The sequence below is a fragment of the Musca autumnalis genome, unplaced genomic scaffold (assembly GCF_047663935.1).
Source record: "Musca autumnalis isolate F117 unplaced genomic scaffold, ASM4766393v1 scaffold_4, whole genome shotgun sequence".
NCBI lineage: Eukaryota > Metazoa > Arthropoda > Insecta > Diptera > Muscidae > Musca > Musca autumnalis.
Window position 1 is genome coordinate 48,995,383 of NW_027411977.1, and position 17,754 is coordinate 49,013,136.

Here is a 17,754-nt window from a genome sequence, read left to right on the forward strand (position 1 = left end):
AGCAATCTTTCATTATGTTTTACTTAGCAATTAGTCAAAGGTGTTGATTGAGAACATCACTGGGGGGTAAACAATAAAGTGATTGGCCTATTTTTAATGCAACACTTGTTTATCATAAAATACAACAGAAATAGACAACAAATTTAAGATAAATGCAGATAGCGCCACCACTAATCAGAAATAACATGAATACTGTATGTATGTAAATATGTCTAATATACATGCTACATGGAAGGTATACAAAAACATGAACCGTGAAAAATGCATGTTTAGAGATACGATTACATTGCAACAACTGTTTGGATTTTTTTTGTATATTATTTATCACCGAGTTTTCTTTAGTGACATCATTTTGAAAAACATGTAAAAATATGGGTCATTCTGATTTTGTTTCTACAGCGAGTTAAGAGTGATTGATAGATACATAGATATTTTAGTATGTGGGTAGTCTGACGTACATCAGAAGACCGTATTTCCAACAAATGAAGAAGATATCCGATACTTTGAAAATTGCAGTTATCAGCCCTTATGACCCAGAATATGTAAAATCATATGTCCTTGTGCATTAAAACATCAATCCCTGGGAGTAAAGCAGAAGTTGGGAAGCCATCAATGACTTTGTACTGATTAATATATACGTATTCACATGAATTTGGGTTCGTTGTTTCACAGAGTCTTTAATTTGCTGTTCCACAGGGTCTTCCGGTCGATTTTCCATAATTTGATATCAATAGTAGATACAAGTTGGTAGCCCTAGCGTTGCTGATCATCTACAACCGAACGACGACTTTTTGATATGCTTTAAACTATCGACAAGCCAAAAGCCGTGTCCCCGATAATCTACACAAGAACGCCAAACATATCATGTTCCCGATCACCTGCACCCGAACGCCGAACACATCGTGTTTACGATCATTTACACCCAAACGCGGAACACATAATGTTCCCACAATCCCACGGCAGCGGGTTCTCTGTACCGGATTGACCCGGGACCACACAACATCAGCGTTCCGGCCAGCGGCTGCCACCTCAGTGTACATGTGTTTGTATTTGTTTCGTTTTTCTGTGCTGGGAGCGGCATATCCCGGAATGTCTGCTCCGGATTCTTTTGGTCCGTGCCGGGACGGAGGAAAACCCAGGACCAATATATTTGTGCTCGGTTTGTCACATCCGCATCTTCACCCATATCCAATCTTCGGTGAGATGCAAGGAGTGGGTGCATTTAAGGGGTTGCTCTGGACTTGCCCACGCGAGCACCCCGAGAGTGACAGGGCGAAGAGAAGAGTATTACGTCGCATTAGATCTCCTCCTGCCGAGGATGAACCACCACAGTTTACAATGGATGATGTTGCGAATGCTATCAGGAACGCTAAATCATCCAAAGCGTTGGGCCCTGACGGAATTTCCATGGTAATGTTGAAACAGCTGGATGAGCCGGGAGTGGAGTATCTCACTAAATTTCTCCACCGCCACTAAATCGACGGCCACTCTGTTCACCACATGGACGGCGCAGTATAGAAGAGAGTTGAATATCAGGGTCGATGGTAGCAGAATTCCGACCACAAACTGCCCCAAAATTATAGCGGTCACATTCGACACCACTTTCACGTCGTCCGCGCATGCCCTAGCTATCAAGGTCCTCAAGTCCCTAGCCGGCAGCACTTGGGGTGCAGATAAAGAAACCTTGTTGACGACGTATTAAGCGATAGGTCGGTCTGTGGTAAGCTATGCGGCGCCAGTTTGATCCCCGAATTTATGTGACACGCAGTGGGATAAGATTCAAATTTGTCAGAACGCCGCCCTGAGAACAGCAACAGGGTGCCTGCTCAAATCTACAATGGACCATATACATGAAGAGGGAAATATTCTTCCAGTACGACAACATAATGAGATGCTATCGTTGCAGTACTTGCTCGGGTGTTACCGTGAGAGCCATCCCAATCACCATCTGCTGGCCATCGATACACCTAGGCATATCAAGAAGGATATTCATGCTCTAGAGACGGCGGTCCAACAATATAGGAGAGAGCCTCTAGATCAACAGGCATATCAGGCAGGTTTGAACAGCATTCACACGGAAACAGTTGCTAAGACCATAAGCAATTATTGTGTGAATGCAGTCATCGGAGTACATCCCCCATCTATCGCAGCTGAAGAGCGTCGGCTGCCACGACAAACCAGAGTAGTTTTGGCTCAATTAGGCTCGGGACATTGCAGTCGCCTAAATTCCTATTGGGCGGGAATCGATCGCACCGTGCAAGACATCTGCCCAGTATGCGGCATGGGCCCGCACGATACTAAGCACTTATTCAACTGCCCCGCCAAGCCTACTCATCTGACTCCAGTGGATCTGTGGTTACATTTCATCGAAGTAGCCAACTTCCTGGAACTGGAGATAGACCCAGAGCCATATTGAACAGGAGAACGAACATACAAACATAATAATAAAACACTGTTACAACAACAATATAATGTTCCACATCATCTACAAACACCGAATAACCCCATACTGCAACGAGAGCATGTCATTGTGTTGCCGTATTGAAAGAATGAAAGGAGAAGACTTGAAATAATGGGGGTAAATAACAAATTTTAGTTGTTCGATGGGATATTGAAGTCACAACATTCAGAATTACGAAAATCGGGATGTACCGTTCTTTGGGGGCAATATCGAAACGTGGACCTATGCCGACGAATTTCAGTAAGACACGCTTTTACCTCCAACAAAGACTAAATACCAAATTTCAGCCATTTCGGTGGGTTGCTGTGGACACAACCTTCAAAATACCGAAAATCGGGAGGTACGTTCTATGGGGGCTATATGAAGGGGTGGACCTATACCGACAAATTTCTGCACGCAGAGAAAAAAATATGTTTGATCCAACAATATTCCAAGAGCAAAATATGTATTGTTAACATATTGTTGGATTCCTCATGTAGTATTGTAAATCCAAAAATATTTTGTGTCAACTGAACAATATTTCTCTCTTTCCTTCGAAAATTTGTTTCTCTTCTCTCGCTATTCGATACCGTGTTGAAAAAACAATTTTGGTGAGTTGTGGTCACGGTTGCCACCGGGTAAAAAAAATATCTACCAAAATTTTCCGAAAATGTTACCAAAAAGTTACCAACAAATTAAATTTGCCATTTCGTTTGTTACACATCGAACTATGTATCGGAAACCCTGTAAAATGTATATATTCTAGATCAAAGCATATTTATATAAGGTAAATGCATGATTTACAACAACTAACAAATTTACAAAAACAACATTGTTGTTATTGAAATTTAAGACCCATACCTATATACGGACGTATACCCAGGGCGTGTGTGGTGAAAAAAGTAGAACACATGTATTCTTATGAGAACTACCGAAATACTACGTCGAGCGTATACTTTTTGTAAGTTGAAGAAGTTTAACTTTGACAGAACGTTATTGCTTGTATGTGTGTGTTTTGTATTTTAAAAACAAAAGCCCAACAAAACATAAAATACAATTCATTGCAAAGGAAAATTATTTGTTTTACGAATGAAAACAGTTAAGTAAGATTCGGTCGCGGATTTTGTGTTTTACATGTGATTTGGGACTCAACGTATTTGGGTAATACGGACGCTCAGAGAGCGTTGTTTTGGTAGGTTGGTCAAATATTTGTGTACGTGCCGTCGTTATTTAGGTTTAACAGTAATGTCAAAGAAATATTGAATAATGGTGTCGTTCTAAAAAAATTCTAAGGAAAAACATAAATACATTTTGAAAATCCTCTAAAATAGAACAAATTTAATAAAAAATGCAAATATAAAGCATACAGAACTGTCGCAGGCCATAGTTATTACACGTTTACAATGAAAAGAAGTATTTCATGGTAGCAAATTTCGATGTTTAAAATTTCATGAGTAGACCCTACTACATTTTGAAAACCAGTGGTATGTTCCAGTACTTCAAGAATCTACTAATTTTTACTATTTTTTTTTTCTGATAACATAAAGGAAAAAATGTTATCGTAGTAAAAAATAGTAGCTTCTTGCAGGTTCTGGAACAGAGCACAAATTTAAAAAAAAAGAGAGTAAAAATACAGCTGATTGTCACTTCTACCTTATATAAATGTGCCTTGTTCGAGATTAGCATGAAATATTGAAATCAAAATAGATATTTATTATTATCGCTTATAGGATTGCATGGATCCATTATACATATTTTTTTTTAAATGCCACGGCAACAAAAATGTTGCTAAAATTGTAAATCGAATATTTTTCACTGTAACCCCCATAGAACGTACCTCCCGTTTTTCGACGTTTTAAGGTTATAGCCACAGTATCTATACGAAATGGCTGAAATTTAGTATTTGGTCTCTGTTGGGTATACAAACATAACGTTTTTAGATCCAGAATTTCAGAAAATGCATGTAACTCCGCGAAATATTCGTCGTAGACCCCCTTTAAGATGTATGTTCGTCCACTAAAAATTTTAATCAAACTGCAGGCCGCAATAGTTTACCAATCGTCACGAATTGTATGGACGTCGGGCTCCCACCAGAATAAAAACGATTAGTTTTTGGGGGTGATCATGAAATATTTAGGCACCAAAAACAAGCTTTTAATCCGATTTTGTAGCGGCTATGTAGGTCGCAATGATGGTCCGATCGACGCGAAATTTTAAATATGGTTTGGGTTTACGACGTAGAAGAAGCCTGCTTAACATGATGATCAGATAGTATTTAGCGGGTGAAATTAACCAACACTTTTGCGGGAAAATTGGTTAAAATTTTTAGTATAACGACTATATCTTTATTACTGGAAGATATGTTTCCCCGTAAGTTATATTTAGAAAAGAAACTCATGACTTTTTCATTGGTAATTTGGTAATTAGTTTTCGCTGTGGTTTTAAATTATTTCTACCTAGCTACCATAGAACGGCACCTCTCAATTTTTTCAAATATTGAAGGTGTTAGTCACTTTATCCAACTAAAGTTGCTCCAATTTGGTAGTTACTGTGTACAAAACATTTCTTTCGAGAATCGTTTGAAGGATAGCGTCCGACTTTCGGTACATATTTTGAAGGAGTTTTCCAATTATCGAACCGACATGGCTTAAAGTTTGGTAGTTTCTCTTCGTTAGGGGTATAAAATATTCTTACAGGGAATTGTATAATTTCACTATTTTAGCTATTCTTAAGGTTTTAGCCGGATGGTAGGAAATATCTTGCAAAAAACAACAGGTAGAATATGTGCATAACCGATGTGAAGAAAGACCCTTACTATGATATTTGCATATCTTGCCGTTGACCAATTTGACGCACATTTACATGCGGAAAATAATAAAAGAAAATCAAAAATATTTGATGTTCCAGTACTGCAAGAATCAACTAATTTTTAATATTTTTTCGATATCATAAAGGAAAAAAATTTTATCGCAGTAAAAAATAGTAGCCAAGGCATATAGACCATTCAGAGTTCTGCTAACAACTTTTGGCAACAAACAAAATAGATTTTATATTATTGTGATTTGAGTTTGAGTATTTTAAATTACAAGAATGTTTTTGACAACAAACATAACAACCAGGTGGGCTTAGTGTCCAACTGTATAAACTGTAATAGCTTTTTGCAGGTTCTGGAACAGAGCATTTATAGTTTGTTCAATCAAACCCATAGCACAATTACTCAGGTAGTGGCATGGTAAAATTTTGAATATGTTATGTCAAAATTTTCTTTATGTTGTTTGGGAAATTACAATAAAAATAGTTTTTTTTATAAAGGGATTTGACTTTTCATATGCGAACAGCTGGTGTGATACCACTACCTTGGCAATTGTGTCATGATTAAACCTTAAAAAAGCTACCAAATCAAAAACGAAGTTACCAAGTAACCAACCCTATAAAAAGTTACCAAATTTGGTAATATTCTACCAACAGTGGCAACCGTGGTTGTGGTGTGTTTGTATGACATGCTGCCTTTACCTTTGTTTTTGTGTGTATGTACTTGTGAGACTCTTGTTTTTATTTGTTTCTGTTTTGTTTCATTCTTCTTTCCTTTTCATGTTTGTTATGGTGTTTAATTATTCCTTATGTTGTGGTGGGTTCTTGTGGCTTTTTGTTTGTCTTTGTTGTCAGCCAATGCAGCAAACCATGTATTGTGTTCATCAATGATTGCAATATTATACGCGACATTTATATCCAAGTTATGCGAAAAGTGTATATGAGAAGTATATGCACTCAAATCAAAAATTTCTGGGCTGGTTTTCTGTATTGACAATACTTTTTGTAAACAAAATTAGATTATGATAGTTCCTACAATCGGTATTGTTAACGATTTTAACAATATTGCGGAAATTCGAAAGTTGTTTTTGTTTTCTATGTTTGGAACAAAAGATGGTATTTTTGGATTTGGATTACAATGTTTGAACAAAACAAATACATTTTTGGAACCAAAACATATATTTTTGTTCCAACAAAAGCGAAAAATATTTTTTCTCTGCGTGTGGGACGAAGACGAAGTACCAAATTTCAGCCATTTCGGTGTGGTAATGAAGCTAAAAGCTTAAAAATACGGAAAATCGGGTGGTACCGTTCTATGGGGGCTATACTAAGGCGTGGACCTGTACCAACAAGCTTCTAAGGGAAAGTTTTATACCCACAACGAAGACCAAAAACCAAATTTCAGCCATTTCTGATGAATATTAAGCCACAACATTCAAAATAACGGAAATAGAGAGGTACCGTTCTATGGGGCTATACTAAGGCGTGGACCTATACCGGCAAATTCCATGTGGAACGTTTAATACCCCAAATGTAGACCAAACCAAATTTCAGGCATTTCTGAACCACAACCTTCAAAATAACGGAAGGAAATAACTAAGGCGTAGACTTGGACCGACAAGCTTCTGGGGGGAAGTTTTATACCCACAAGGAAGACTAAAACCAAATTTTAGCCATTTCTTCCTATATTGACAAATTCCATATAGAACGTTTAATACCACAAATGAACCCCAAACACCAAATTTCATCCATTTTGGTGGCCACAACCTTCAAAATACCGAAAATCGGGAGGTACGTTCTATGGGGGCTATATCAAAACGTGGACCGATATAGCCCATATGCAATACCAAACACCCTAGGAGTAATAAAAACTTCTATACCAAATTACAAAGCTCTATCTTATAAATTGCAAGCTGTATCTTGATTTCAACAGACGGACATTGTTATATCGAGTTAGAATTTTACCCTGATCAAGAATATACATATATATATACATATATATTTTATAGGGTCTCAGATAAATATTACGATGTGTTACAAACGGAGTGACAAATTTAGTTATACCCTCCTTATTATAGTGGAGGGTATAATGAAGTAAAATTGTCAATCTAAAGCTATTTTTATCATAGTTATGCATAAACATTAGGGTGGGGCGATTTGAGCACTAGGGTTATGACTATTTTACAACCTCATATCCCTGTATCATATTTAAATGAGCTTTTACCTAATATTAGATAAAAACTTAATTATAAGGTGATTCGCGCAAAAAGCTTTTAAAGTTTTTATATATACGCTTTTTTAAAAATTTTTGAAATCACTTTAAGCAATTTTTTGAGAAAAAAATGTTTACATTTCATAGCATTTTTCAAACAAAAGCAGTTTCAAAGTGGTTTGTGTGTGACCTTTTTAAATAATTAAATGGAATGAACGTTATTTTTGGCAGTAATAGGCAAAATATCATTCATTCTCGCTACAGGAATTAATTTTTGAGAAAAACCGTCAAAAGTCATAACCCTATTTGACAACTTATTGAGTCCTTCGCGTATCTGATTCCTGGAATGGTACTGAGCAAAGCAGTCCACCACACCATATGTCTACGGTGAAAATCAAGCCTCCCGATTTTGACTTGAAGTTTTTTATTTAGAAGGCCAAAACTGCCTAAAGGAGCATACCAATGCATTTGTGATGTACTAGAGCGTTCTTAATTATTGTCTTGGCTACAATTGTTGTCTTAGTGTTGGAACGAAAATCTCAATGATTTGGTTGTATATGCCAAAATATTCAATAAACGTGGATGAAACACTTCAACATCGAGAGGGTCAAATTTCACCGTAGACATATGGTCTAGTGGACTTTTTTGCTCAGTACAATCCTAAGAATTGGAAACTCGAAAGCCCAATAAGTTGTTTTTCCTTCCATAGAAATCGCCCCGAATTAATAAACATACAATAAAACGTCTATTTTTATTTTCTGCACTCTAGACCTTCATTTTTCCCCCTTTGGGACGAGCTTACCTGCACCACTACTAAAGCCGGTAAATTATGATTCCATCACCTGGAGTTTAGCCGAGAAGTGCAGTTTCACACCTGACTGCTATCCCCATACATACCATGTACAAGTCATTAGAGCTAGGCGATCTAGGCTCAATCGATATTTGTCTGTATTGAAAAGACTGGTGCAACAGGAAAGCAAGTCCCCCAACTTTTCATCTGGTGTGATCCTTCCTCAGTACGTGGTAACCATTACAACGCTGTAAGCTACATATCGTCACCATAAATGCGCAACTACGTAACCCACATGAAAATCGAAATTCATTCATACCCTCAGCATTTATGCTAACGAGGGTATATACACTTTTATACGGGCGAAATGTGCCTCATCGAAATAATGGTTTTAGACCCCAAGTATGTTTGGACGAAATGTGTTTTAGACAATTTGGAGCCGATTGAGCAATGTCCGTCCGTCTGTCTGTCTGGCTGGAGCGTACGATAACTCTCGAACGGATGAACCGATTTGGACCAAAATTTTACTTTCGCAATAATTCGTCCAAACTTAGTTTAAGTTCGAAGATGGGTTATATCGGTCCACTTTTGTGTGGTTCGAATATCCTTCGGACATTTTTATCGAAGGTTTTCGTAGTGGCCCTGTTTACACCGATATTATGTTTTTCGTAGGCCAGGATACTGCGTATGTTGAAAGGGACTGTACTTCCTCAATATTTCCTGGAAAAGATATCATCGGACAATCGGACATCGGGTTTGGGCTAGGGTCGTCAGCGAGACCCCATCTATGTAGGTTTTTCATTGTTTGGCCTGTGGAAGAGCGGAGTCGATTTAAATTACACCAAGGTTTGCGTGGTAGAGCGAATTTAGTTGTTCTGTTTTGTGGGTTGAAAAGAGTACTGCTGCGACCCATAGAGTTCCACTGCGATAGCCAAGCAGTATGAGTATTAAAATCTTCGCTGTGTAGCTGTTTGGCTAGTATTAATGGCGGTTTTCTGGATTTCAGCCTGGATTCGGTGATTTTATTATACTCCTGGAGAAGATCGTGTTTTCTTCTTAAGTTTGGAGGTTGATTGTTCGATAGCGTTGGGACCCATTCTATCGGTGTTGATTTTAGTGTCCCTGTTATCAATCTCATGGTAGAGTTTAGTTGGGCGTCAATTTGTTTTACGTGGTGACTGTTGATCCACACAGGTGCTCCACATTCGGCTGTTGAGTATACCAGATACAAGACATATGTTCGAAGACAGTTTTGGGCTGTTTTATTAAGGTGTTGTTTAAACGAAAGGGTTATGTCAAGGGTTATTCCCAGGTATTTTGGATTGAAGTTGTGGGAGAGAACAGACCCATTGAGGGGAACTGTACGTTTTTTCCCTGCATCAATATGCAGATTTTCTCCCATTGTCCAGACTTTTTATGAGTTCATCTGATACCTCTCGGCTTTGGTTTGTACGGAATTCTTCGAGAAGTCTTTCACTGTCCTCATTCCAGCATGGGATATAGTCTTTACGGAAGCCTCTTGGGATGCACTTTTTGGCTGTGGCAATAAAAAGTCCAGAGAACCTTTCGAAGTTGTTGGACTTAGGGGGTATAAATCTAACGTCCCCGTCGAGTTTAGCGGTGAATTTGGGCCAGTCAGCTTTGCGAAAGTTCCACCTTGGTTTAGGGGTAGATCTTATAATCGGAACGGTTATGCCAATGTTTACAATTGCCGGACGGTGTTGGCTTTGAGGAAAGTGAGGCAGTATGCGTCTTGAGGATGTGAGGGGGTTGTCGTTGGAACCAGAAACAAAGCATAGATCGGGATTGTAATCATGGTGCCATCTGGCAGAGCGAAAGCTGCCGGGATCCTTGGCATCAAACAGTAGGTAGAAACCATGATTTTCCGACCATTGGTAGAGCCTCTCACCGTTTTCATCTTCGTTGGCATATCTCCAGAGGCTGTAGTGGCTGTTGAAGTCGCCGCAGCTGTTGAAGTCGCCAACAGAGACTGTTGGAGGTTTATAGATGTTTACGATGTGCAGGCCTTGTATCAGAGTTGTGATTATTGATACGTCTCCTGTATCTGAACATAAGATCACCTCAGCAGAAGATATATCATTGTGTACATACGTAGTGATGCCGTATTTGCTGTGATTTTTCATTTTATAACGTTTTTTGATTCTCCTTAAAGTTTTGGTTTTGTGCGTTACGTCTTCGGGCATTTATGGTGACGATATGTTGTTGTTGAGATTGGTTTCCTGAAAAATGACGCAATATAGAATCAGAAAATACATAGAATATATAACTGTTGCTGAAAAATACATTGAACTCTTATTGGCAAAAAAATTCCCAGGAACATTTAATGGAAAGAATACCGTTCATTGTTTGCCATAAAAGAGATGAAGAACAAAGACATTTCTTAAAACCAGGAACATTATCTAATTAATGCTTAGTGCGAAGCAGTTTCTTTAAATATCTTAACGTTTAAGGTGTTGCAAACACCAACAACAAGTGCATAAACAAAAAAGAACTTCAGAGTTACATCAGTAACAAATCTCGTACATCTGTATGAACGAACCATATGGGCAGGAATGCGCACAAACCCACATTTGGTCATATCCACACGCACACACAACAAACAGTAGACTCTCAATATGGTCATGAGCAAAACCAAGCATTAATCGAAAATGTACACCTGAGATTAAGGAAGGAAGAAGTTAACTTAGAAGATTAAAAAAATGCCAAACAAGGAATTTAGTCGTAACATCTGAACATCTTGATACTCTGTTAAATTACGTTTTATTAAAGCTTATAAGTCAATGAAAATTAACCATATTCTGACACCGATGATGGATGGCACTTTCGCTGTAATTCGCCCACAAAGGCCCCATATGTACCCTAGATCTCCATAAAAAAAAACTTTCCAGAACACACGAACATTCAAGGAACGGGTTTTGAAGGTCAAAATAGCAATCAACCTAAACAAATCAATTTTTATCATTTTTTCATCGGTTCCGTAAGTATTTAAATAAGTAGTTACTAAAAGTCATAACAACTTATTTAACTTATTATTCTAGCAGACAAGAAATAACCTCACACTACACGCGACTTGCCCTCGTTGAAATAATGTTTTAGTAAGGGGTTTTGTAATGAGTATATTTGCTGCGATGCTAATACCAAGTTTCAAGTGAGTCGTCATATGGTGCCTTTTTAACTAGCATATTTGTAATTACATTGTATTACGAAAAGTGGCAATTTAAATCGGTAAATTGGAAATGACATCTAAATATTGTCAATACACAACTAACAATATTTTCTCACTCTCTTACTATAAGGCACTATAAGTTCAGTAGCAGAAATTGCCACCAGCTACAGAATCATATCCATGTCGTCTCCGCTTATTTGAAGCTGTGAATCAACAACGTTAAATATTTGCGCAACATGTGTGGATGGATGGCTTGGTAGATTGGTTACATAAAAGAAAGAATCTGTTGTTTTGTTCTAGACTTTGAAGTAAGTTGCAGCGGATTGACTTTACCTTCACTTTAACTTGTTGTTACGACTGTCTTTGTTAATAAAAATAAAACACAAAGAATATCACATTTGTGGATGATAGGCTGCTTGCTTCATGCTTCTAGCTATGGCCAGCCGTCGTGTGTTCGATGCTCTTTTAAACTAGTTTTACTATTTTTATTTGAACAATGGCAAGAAGAAGACAAAGCCTTAAGCAGTAGAAAAGTGGCCATACCAAAAATAGCTAGATAAACTGTCGTAGGTTAGTTCATATTAAATTTCACTGAGCACACAGTGGGTGACTACTGGAAGAAAAAAATAAAAATCATTTCTATACCCTCCACCACCATACTATTGAGGGTATAATTAAATTAATCATTATGTTTGTAACACATCGAAATATTCATCGGAGACCCCATAAAGTACATATATTCTTGATCAAGGTAAAATTCTAAGTCGATATAACTATGTCCGTCTGTTGAAATCAAGATACGACTCGCAATTTTTAAGATAGAGCTTTGTAATTTGGTATAGAAGTTTCTGTTACTCCTAGGATATTTGATATTCATTTGGGGTACTAAATGTTCCATATGAAATTCGTCGGTATACGTCCACGCCTTCATATAGCCCCCATAAAACGGTTCCACACGATTTTCAGTATTTTGAAGGATTTAGCCTGGCTGAAATTTGGTACGTAGTTTTCGTTAAAGGTATAAAACTTTTTCCCAGAAATGTGTCGGTATAGGTCCACTGCGAAGTATAGCCTCCATAGAACGGTACCTCCCTATTTCCGGTATTTTGAAGGTCGAGGCCTCAATATTCAACCGAAATGGCATTAGGTCTTAATTTGGGGTACTAAACGTTGCATATAGGTCCATTTCCCACCAAAAGACTGAAATTTGTTACTCAGTATTCTCTGGGGTTATAAAATAGTCCAGAAGAGATATATCAGTATAGGTTCGCGGTTTCCTATATCCCCCATAGAAGCGTACCTCTTGGTTTTCGTTATTTTGTGGTTTTACCGAAATATCGGAAATTTGGTATTTAGTCTTCTCTGAGTCTAAAAACTTTGTAGGTATAGATCGACGTTTTGATATAGCCCCCACGGAACGTCGTCTTCCGAAATTTGGTATTTACATAGTCTTCTTCATAAACGAAAGGAAACTAATTGTTCCATTTTACTTCAATACAACTCGTGGTACTCGTGGTGGAGGGTATAACAAGTTCGGTCTGGCCGAACTTAACGCCGTTCTTACTTGTTAATATTAATTTTAATTAATATTAATATCTTTGTAAAAACAAATTGCATTTCAATAAAGAAAAGTTAGATGACAGCGTAACCGCTCCACAGCCGATATATGTGATGAGCCTCTACCAAAAAACGAAACATGTCGCATAGTGGCGGATGTGTGGGTTCAAATCTTTGGCTTTCCTTGCAAAAATCATCGATCATTAAGCTCGACTCCAACGAGAAGTTGATTAAAAAGAAAACTTTTAATTGTATACATGTTGAAATTTGTCGTTGGAAGCGAAACTTTTTGAAATTAAAAATGCGAATGAAAAATAATTAAAAAAATTAAGTTTCAGTGTTTTATTTATAAATGCACTTTAAAATAGAAAATAATTTATCGCTTAGCCTCAATAAGTATATTCTTCCTCATGAAGGAATCTCTCAAATTTAAATTAAAGTGGCAACAAAATTAAACGACAAGCGTTTTATTTGAGAGATTATATCATAAAAAAATGGCGTCAAAGAAAAAATGTTCTACGCTAAATTTTACTATAAATCACCAAAGAAGTGAAATCTCTATTTGCATTACATACCAAGGAAACATCGGTATCAATTTTGGCAAAAAAAAAAACAAGAAACCAAAAAAAGTTTTCAACCTTCAGCCATTTCTACAGTTCTGGAAAGATTACTCGGAATCCTTGCATTTTAGGTATATAGTGTCTTTGACATCTTTATTGACAAGAAAGCGAAAAATATTTTTCTTAAAAAAATTAACCCTCTTGTAAGTCATAAAAGGGGTCTTTTTGGTCCCCTTTTCCAAAAGTCTTTAAAATCTCCTATAAAATGTGTACGGACATCAATTATTAAAAACGCGGATTTCGTTGGCAACACTGAACATTCTAAATTCGTTTCACATACCTTTAATTACAATTACAAAAACAAATATTTAAAACCCGATGTTTATTTTGGATATTATAATATTTAACAACTGTGGTAAACATGAGTTACCAGATTTGAACTAAACTGACACCAAAGCAATTTAAATAAAACACTGTAAAAAACAATTTAATTATGAGAAAAAATTTTTTTTTTTCAAATAGGGCCACTTTGACCTGCTTTTATGCCCACTTACTAAACAAGAATCGTATATATATTTTATAACTACACGCAGTGGGGTCCTATAAACAATATTTGACACTTTTTAGTGTAAATTGATATAACTGTTTTTCAATTTTTGACCAGGTTTTTCGGAAATTTGGCCACTGCTGGTTGGGAAGAATGTCACAACAACGCCTAAAGTTGACACAGTGTATTATAGGTATCATGATATTAATCACGAGATGGGTTGCATATTTTTTAGCTAGTCGGATGCAAAAATATCTGGTATCCTATTTTACCCCGACCTCAGTAGATGAAAGACTTGCTACAATTCGGATACAAACGAAATTCTTCAAATTTTTCTTCATGTCTGTGCATATGCTTCTACGGAAGACAAGAACGAGCATAGCAATATATTTTACAGTCGATTAGAAAAAAAAACGTATCACCGGTGTCCTGCACATGATCCTGATCGCTACCAATATCATGATTTCATCCCGGCACAGGGAATTATCAATTTGCTTTGGCTTTTCAGATTTTTGAAATGATGATTTTTCTAGTGAAAATCTGAACAATCGAGAATTTTCATGCTAATGAGAATGATGCTCACTTTTCGGCTTTCCCAAAAAAACACCAGAACAAATTTTTTTGGGAATGCCGAAAATTGAGCTTCATTCTCATTAACATGAAAATAGTAGATGCTTAAAGAGTTCAAATTTTCACTAGAAAAATCATCATTTCAAAAAACTGAAAAGCCAAAGCAAATTGATAATTCCTATCGTCGGGATGAAATCATGATATTGGTAGCGATTAGTAAATTTTGCAGTCTGTCAGTGCTTTTTGTGAACATTTTTATCTCTATAATAGGGAGTTGACAAAGTTAAGCCAATGGGGGAATACTCCAGACTTAAGCAATCATTATAATTTATAAATAATAGAATATTTAATACTCCTTCATTTGTATGTTTATTCATTTCGAAATGTAATGTAATGTAATGTAATGTAATTGTTGTAACTAATAAATATTTATACACGTTATCGAGCTTAAGGTCTTATTATTTGCCATAGCTTGTTTGTATTATTATATTTCCAATTTAATTATAAATATACGTAATTCTTAGCAATTAGAAAATAAAGTTAGTATGAGTTTTGTGGCTATGGTTTAACACATTTATTTAAAATCAAATGATTTCTTTTCTATAAATTGTATGTGAATATTGTTCAAATTTGAAATATTTTTCCACTGTGCTGCATTTTTGAAGTGCAGAATCTTTTCCATTTACATGGAATAAAAAAGAGACATTTGCACGTTATTGGATGAGGAGATGTAAGTCGGTGTTCTTTTATTAGTATGTGCATCCTACGAATAGTAGTGGCAGTAACACAATTGAATCTCTAACAACTGTTGCAGGGCATTTAATGGTGAGAAAGCTATTTGTAACATGTCGATTATTACCATTTTTGTGTGGTTATCGGCCTACCGAGTAAAGTTGTCGTTAATATCTGTGGGATTACTGAGGTATTCACTAATGTTCTCTCGGTATTTAAACTTGGCTTTGGCATACAATTTATACACCTGACCAACAAATGATGGTCCTCAAGTAAAACAATATTTTTTATCATGAGAAAATATTTTCTTATAAATTTAAATATAAATTTAGAGTAGATATGCGGAATTTAGCTAAACTGTCTAATTTGTTCCTCTTAACTTTTAACCTATCTACAATGAAATATAAAACTTGAACTTCATGTAACATTATTTCACCTCCAAAAAATACAATGATAAAACATCAAAGCTTATAATAAAAAATCTTGAAATTGAGCATTCAATTTGACACTAACTAAAAACAACAAAAGCTGTGGCTTTATCACGAAAGGTGAGATGTTTATTTTAAACAAAGAATTTATTGTACAAAAAAAAAAACGGCATGCCTCACCAGTAATTGGTTTGAATGAAAATATAAACACAACATCAAACATGTTTGATGTTCCACACATAGTTTATTGAACGCTGTATGAATCATACAAAGAAAGTAAAAACAAAATACGAATGTTGTGCTTCCGCTAGCTAGCTTGGGTTGGCTACTAAAGCTGATTTTTGCACGAAACAGTGTTGTCAACACATGTTAATCTCTACATTAAATGGGGAAAAAACGAAATTTGTCGTTTAACTTTTTTAGGAAAACATTTTTGAGAAAAGGTCTTGGCTTTTATCAATTATATGACAATTTAATAATAAAAAATAATTATAAAAATTAAGATACAGTGTTTTATTTATAAATGCACTTAAACTAGAAAATAATTTTTCATCATGGAATCTCTCAAGTAAAACGATTGCCGCTTGGTTGGTTGTTTTACTTGGTGGCTATACTTTATAGCCTCAGTTAGTATGTAAGAAATACCGTTTTGAAAACCACACCACTCGTTCAGAGATTGCTGTTTCATTGTAACGTGTTGACAGTTAAATCCAGCTTGAAGTGCGATTCTCAAACTCATTTTTTGAGTTACCGACAAAAATCGGTAAAATTAAAACGCAAAATTATGAATGGAGGTGCTCAACAGTTTCCACCTCTTCAGCATTCCCGCAGTTACGGCATCGTCATTGTGTGGTAGATTTAAGCGTTTTGCATGGTTGCCAGTTGCCCTGTGACCGTTTGACACTGCAATAGGTCTTGCCAGGTTCCGTCGATTTTGTCTGATTAGGAACATTGTGAGTTTGGCGTTGTATTGAGACCATGTAGATTTTGATCTTTGGCATGTTACAGTTTTGCCCCATCTATTTTCAGCCAATGATAGATAGTATTTGAAGATATCCCCTTTAACTACTCCCATTGGTGTTGAGACTGACGCCTTTGGAAATTCGTTAGAGGCGGATCCTGCTCTAACTAGCTCGTCTGCTTTTTCGTTCCCAACAAGTCCCTTAAGGCCTGGAATCCAAGTGAGAACTACTCTTGACAGACGTCCTAGTTTGGCAAGTTCTTCTTTACAGTCTTTCACTAGCTTTGATGTGACAGAGTTAGATTTTAGTGCAAGAAGCGCCGCTTGACTGTCGATGAAGATTCCTATTAAGTTTGTTGCGTGATGCTTGTAAGAGTTTAGTACAGGTCTCCTTTATGGCAGAATTTCCGCTTGAAAAACACTGCAATCTTCAGGTAACATTGTGGATATAGATATGTTTGCCTCTTCCGAGAAAACACCAGTGCCGACTCCACAATTCATATTGGAGCCGTCTGTGTATACTATAGTGTCATAACTTGTCAGTGGTGATCCATTATTCCATTCTTTGCTGCTTGGAATTTTGACTACAAAAGACTGATCAAAAGTCATTACAGGAGCGCAATAATCAGCAGTGATTGGTATTTATTTAAATAATTCAGTCTTTAGAACAAAAAAGTATTCCTTACAGACTATGCTAATGCTACGTATGTATATTAAATAAATATGTATTTTCATTAACTAAAATTTGGTAACAAAATACAGTTTAAAATCATTTTTCGAAATGCTAAACTCTATAAATTTAAAATATTTCTTTTGATACTTTATGCTTATATAATTAATATAGCAAAGCGCTCTTGTTAATGGACTATGGAGAGCATAGTTAACTCGATGCATTGGAATGTTGAATACATCTATATATCTCAACTGCCTCGGAGGCACATATATTGTAACAAGTGAAA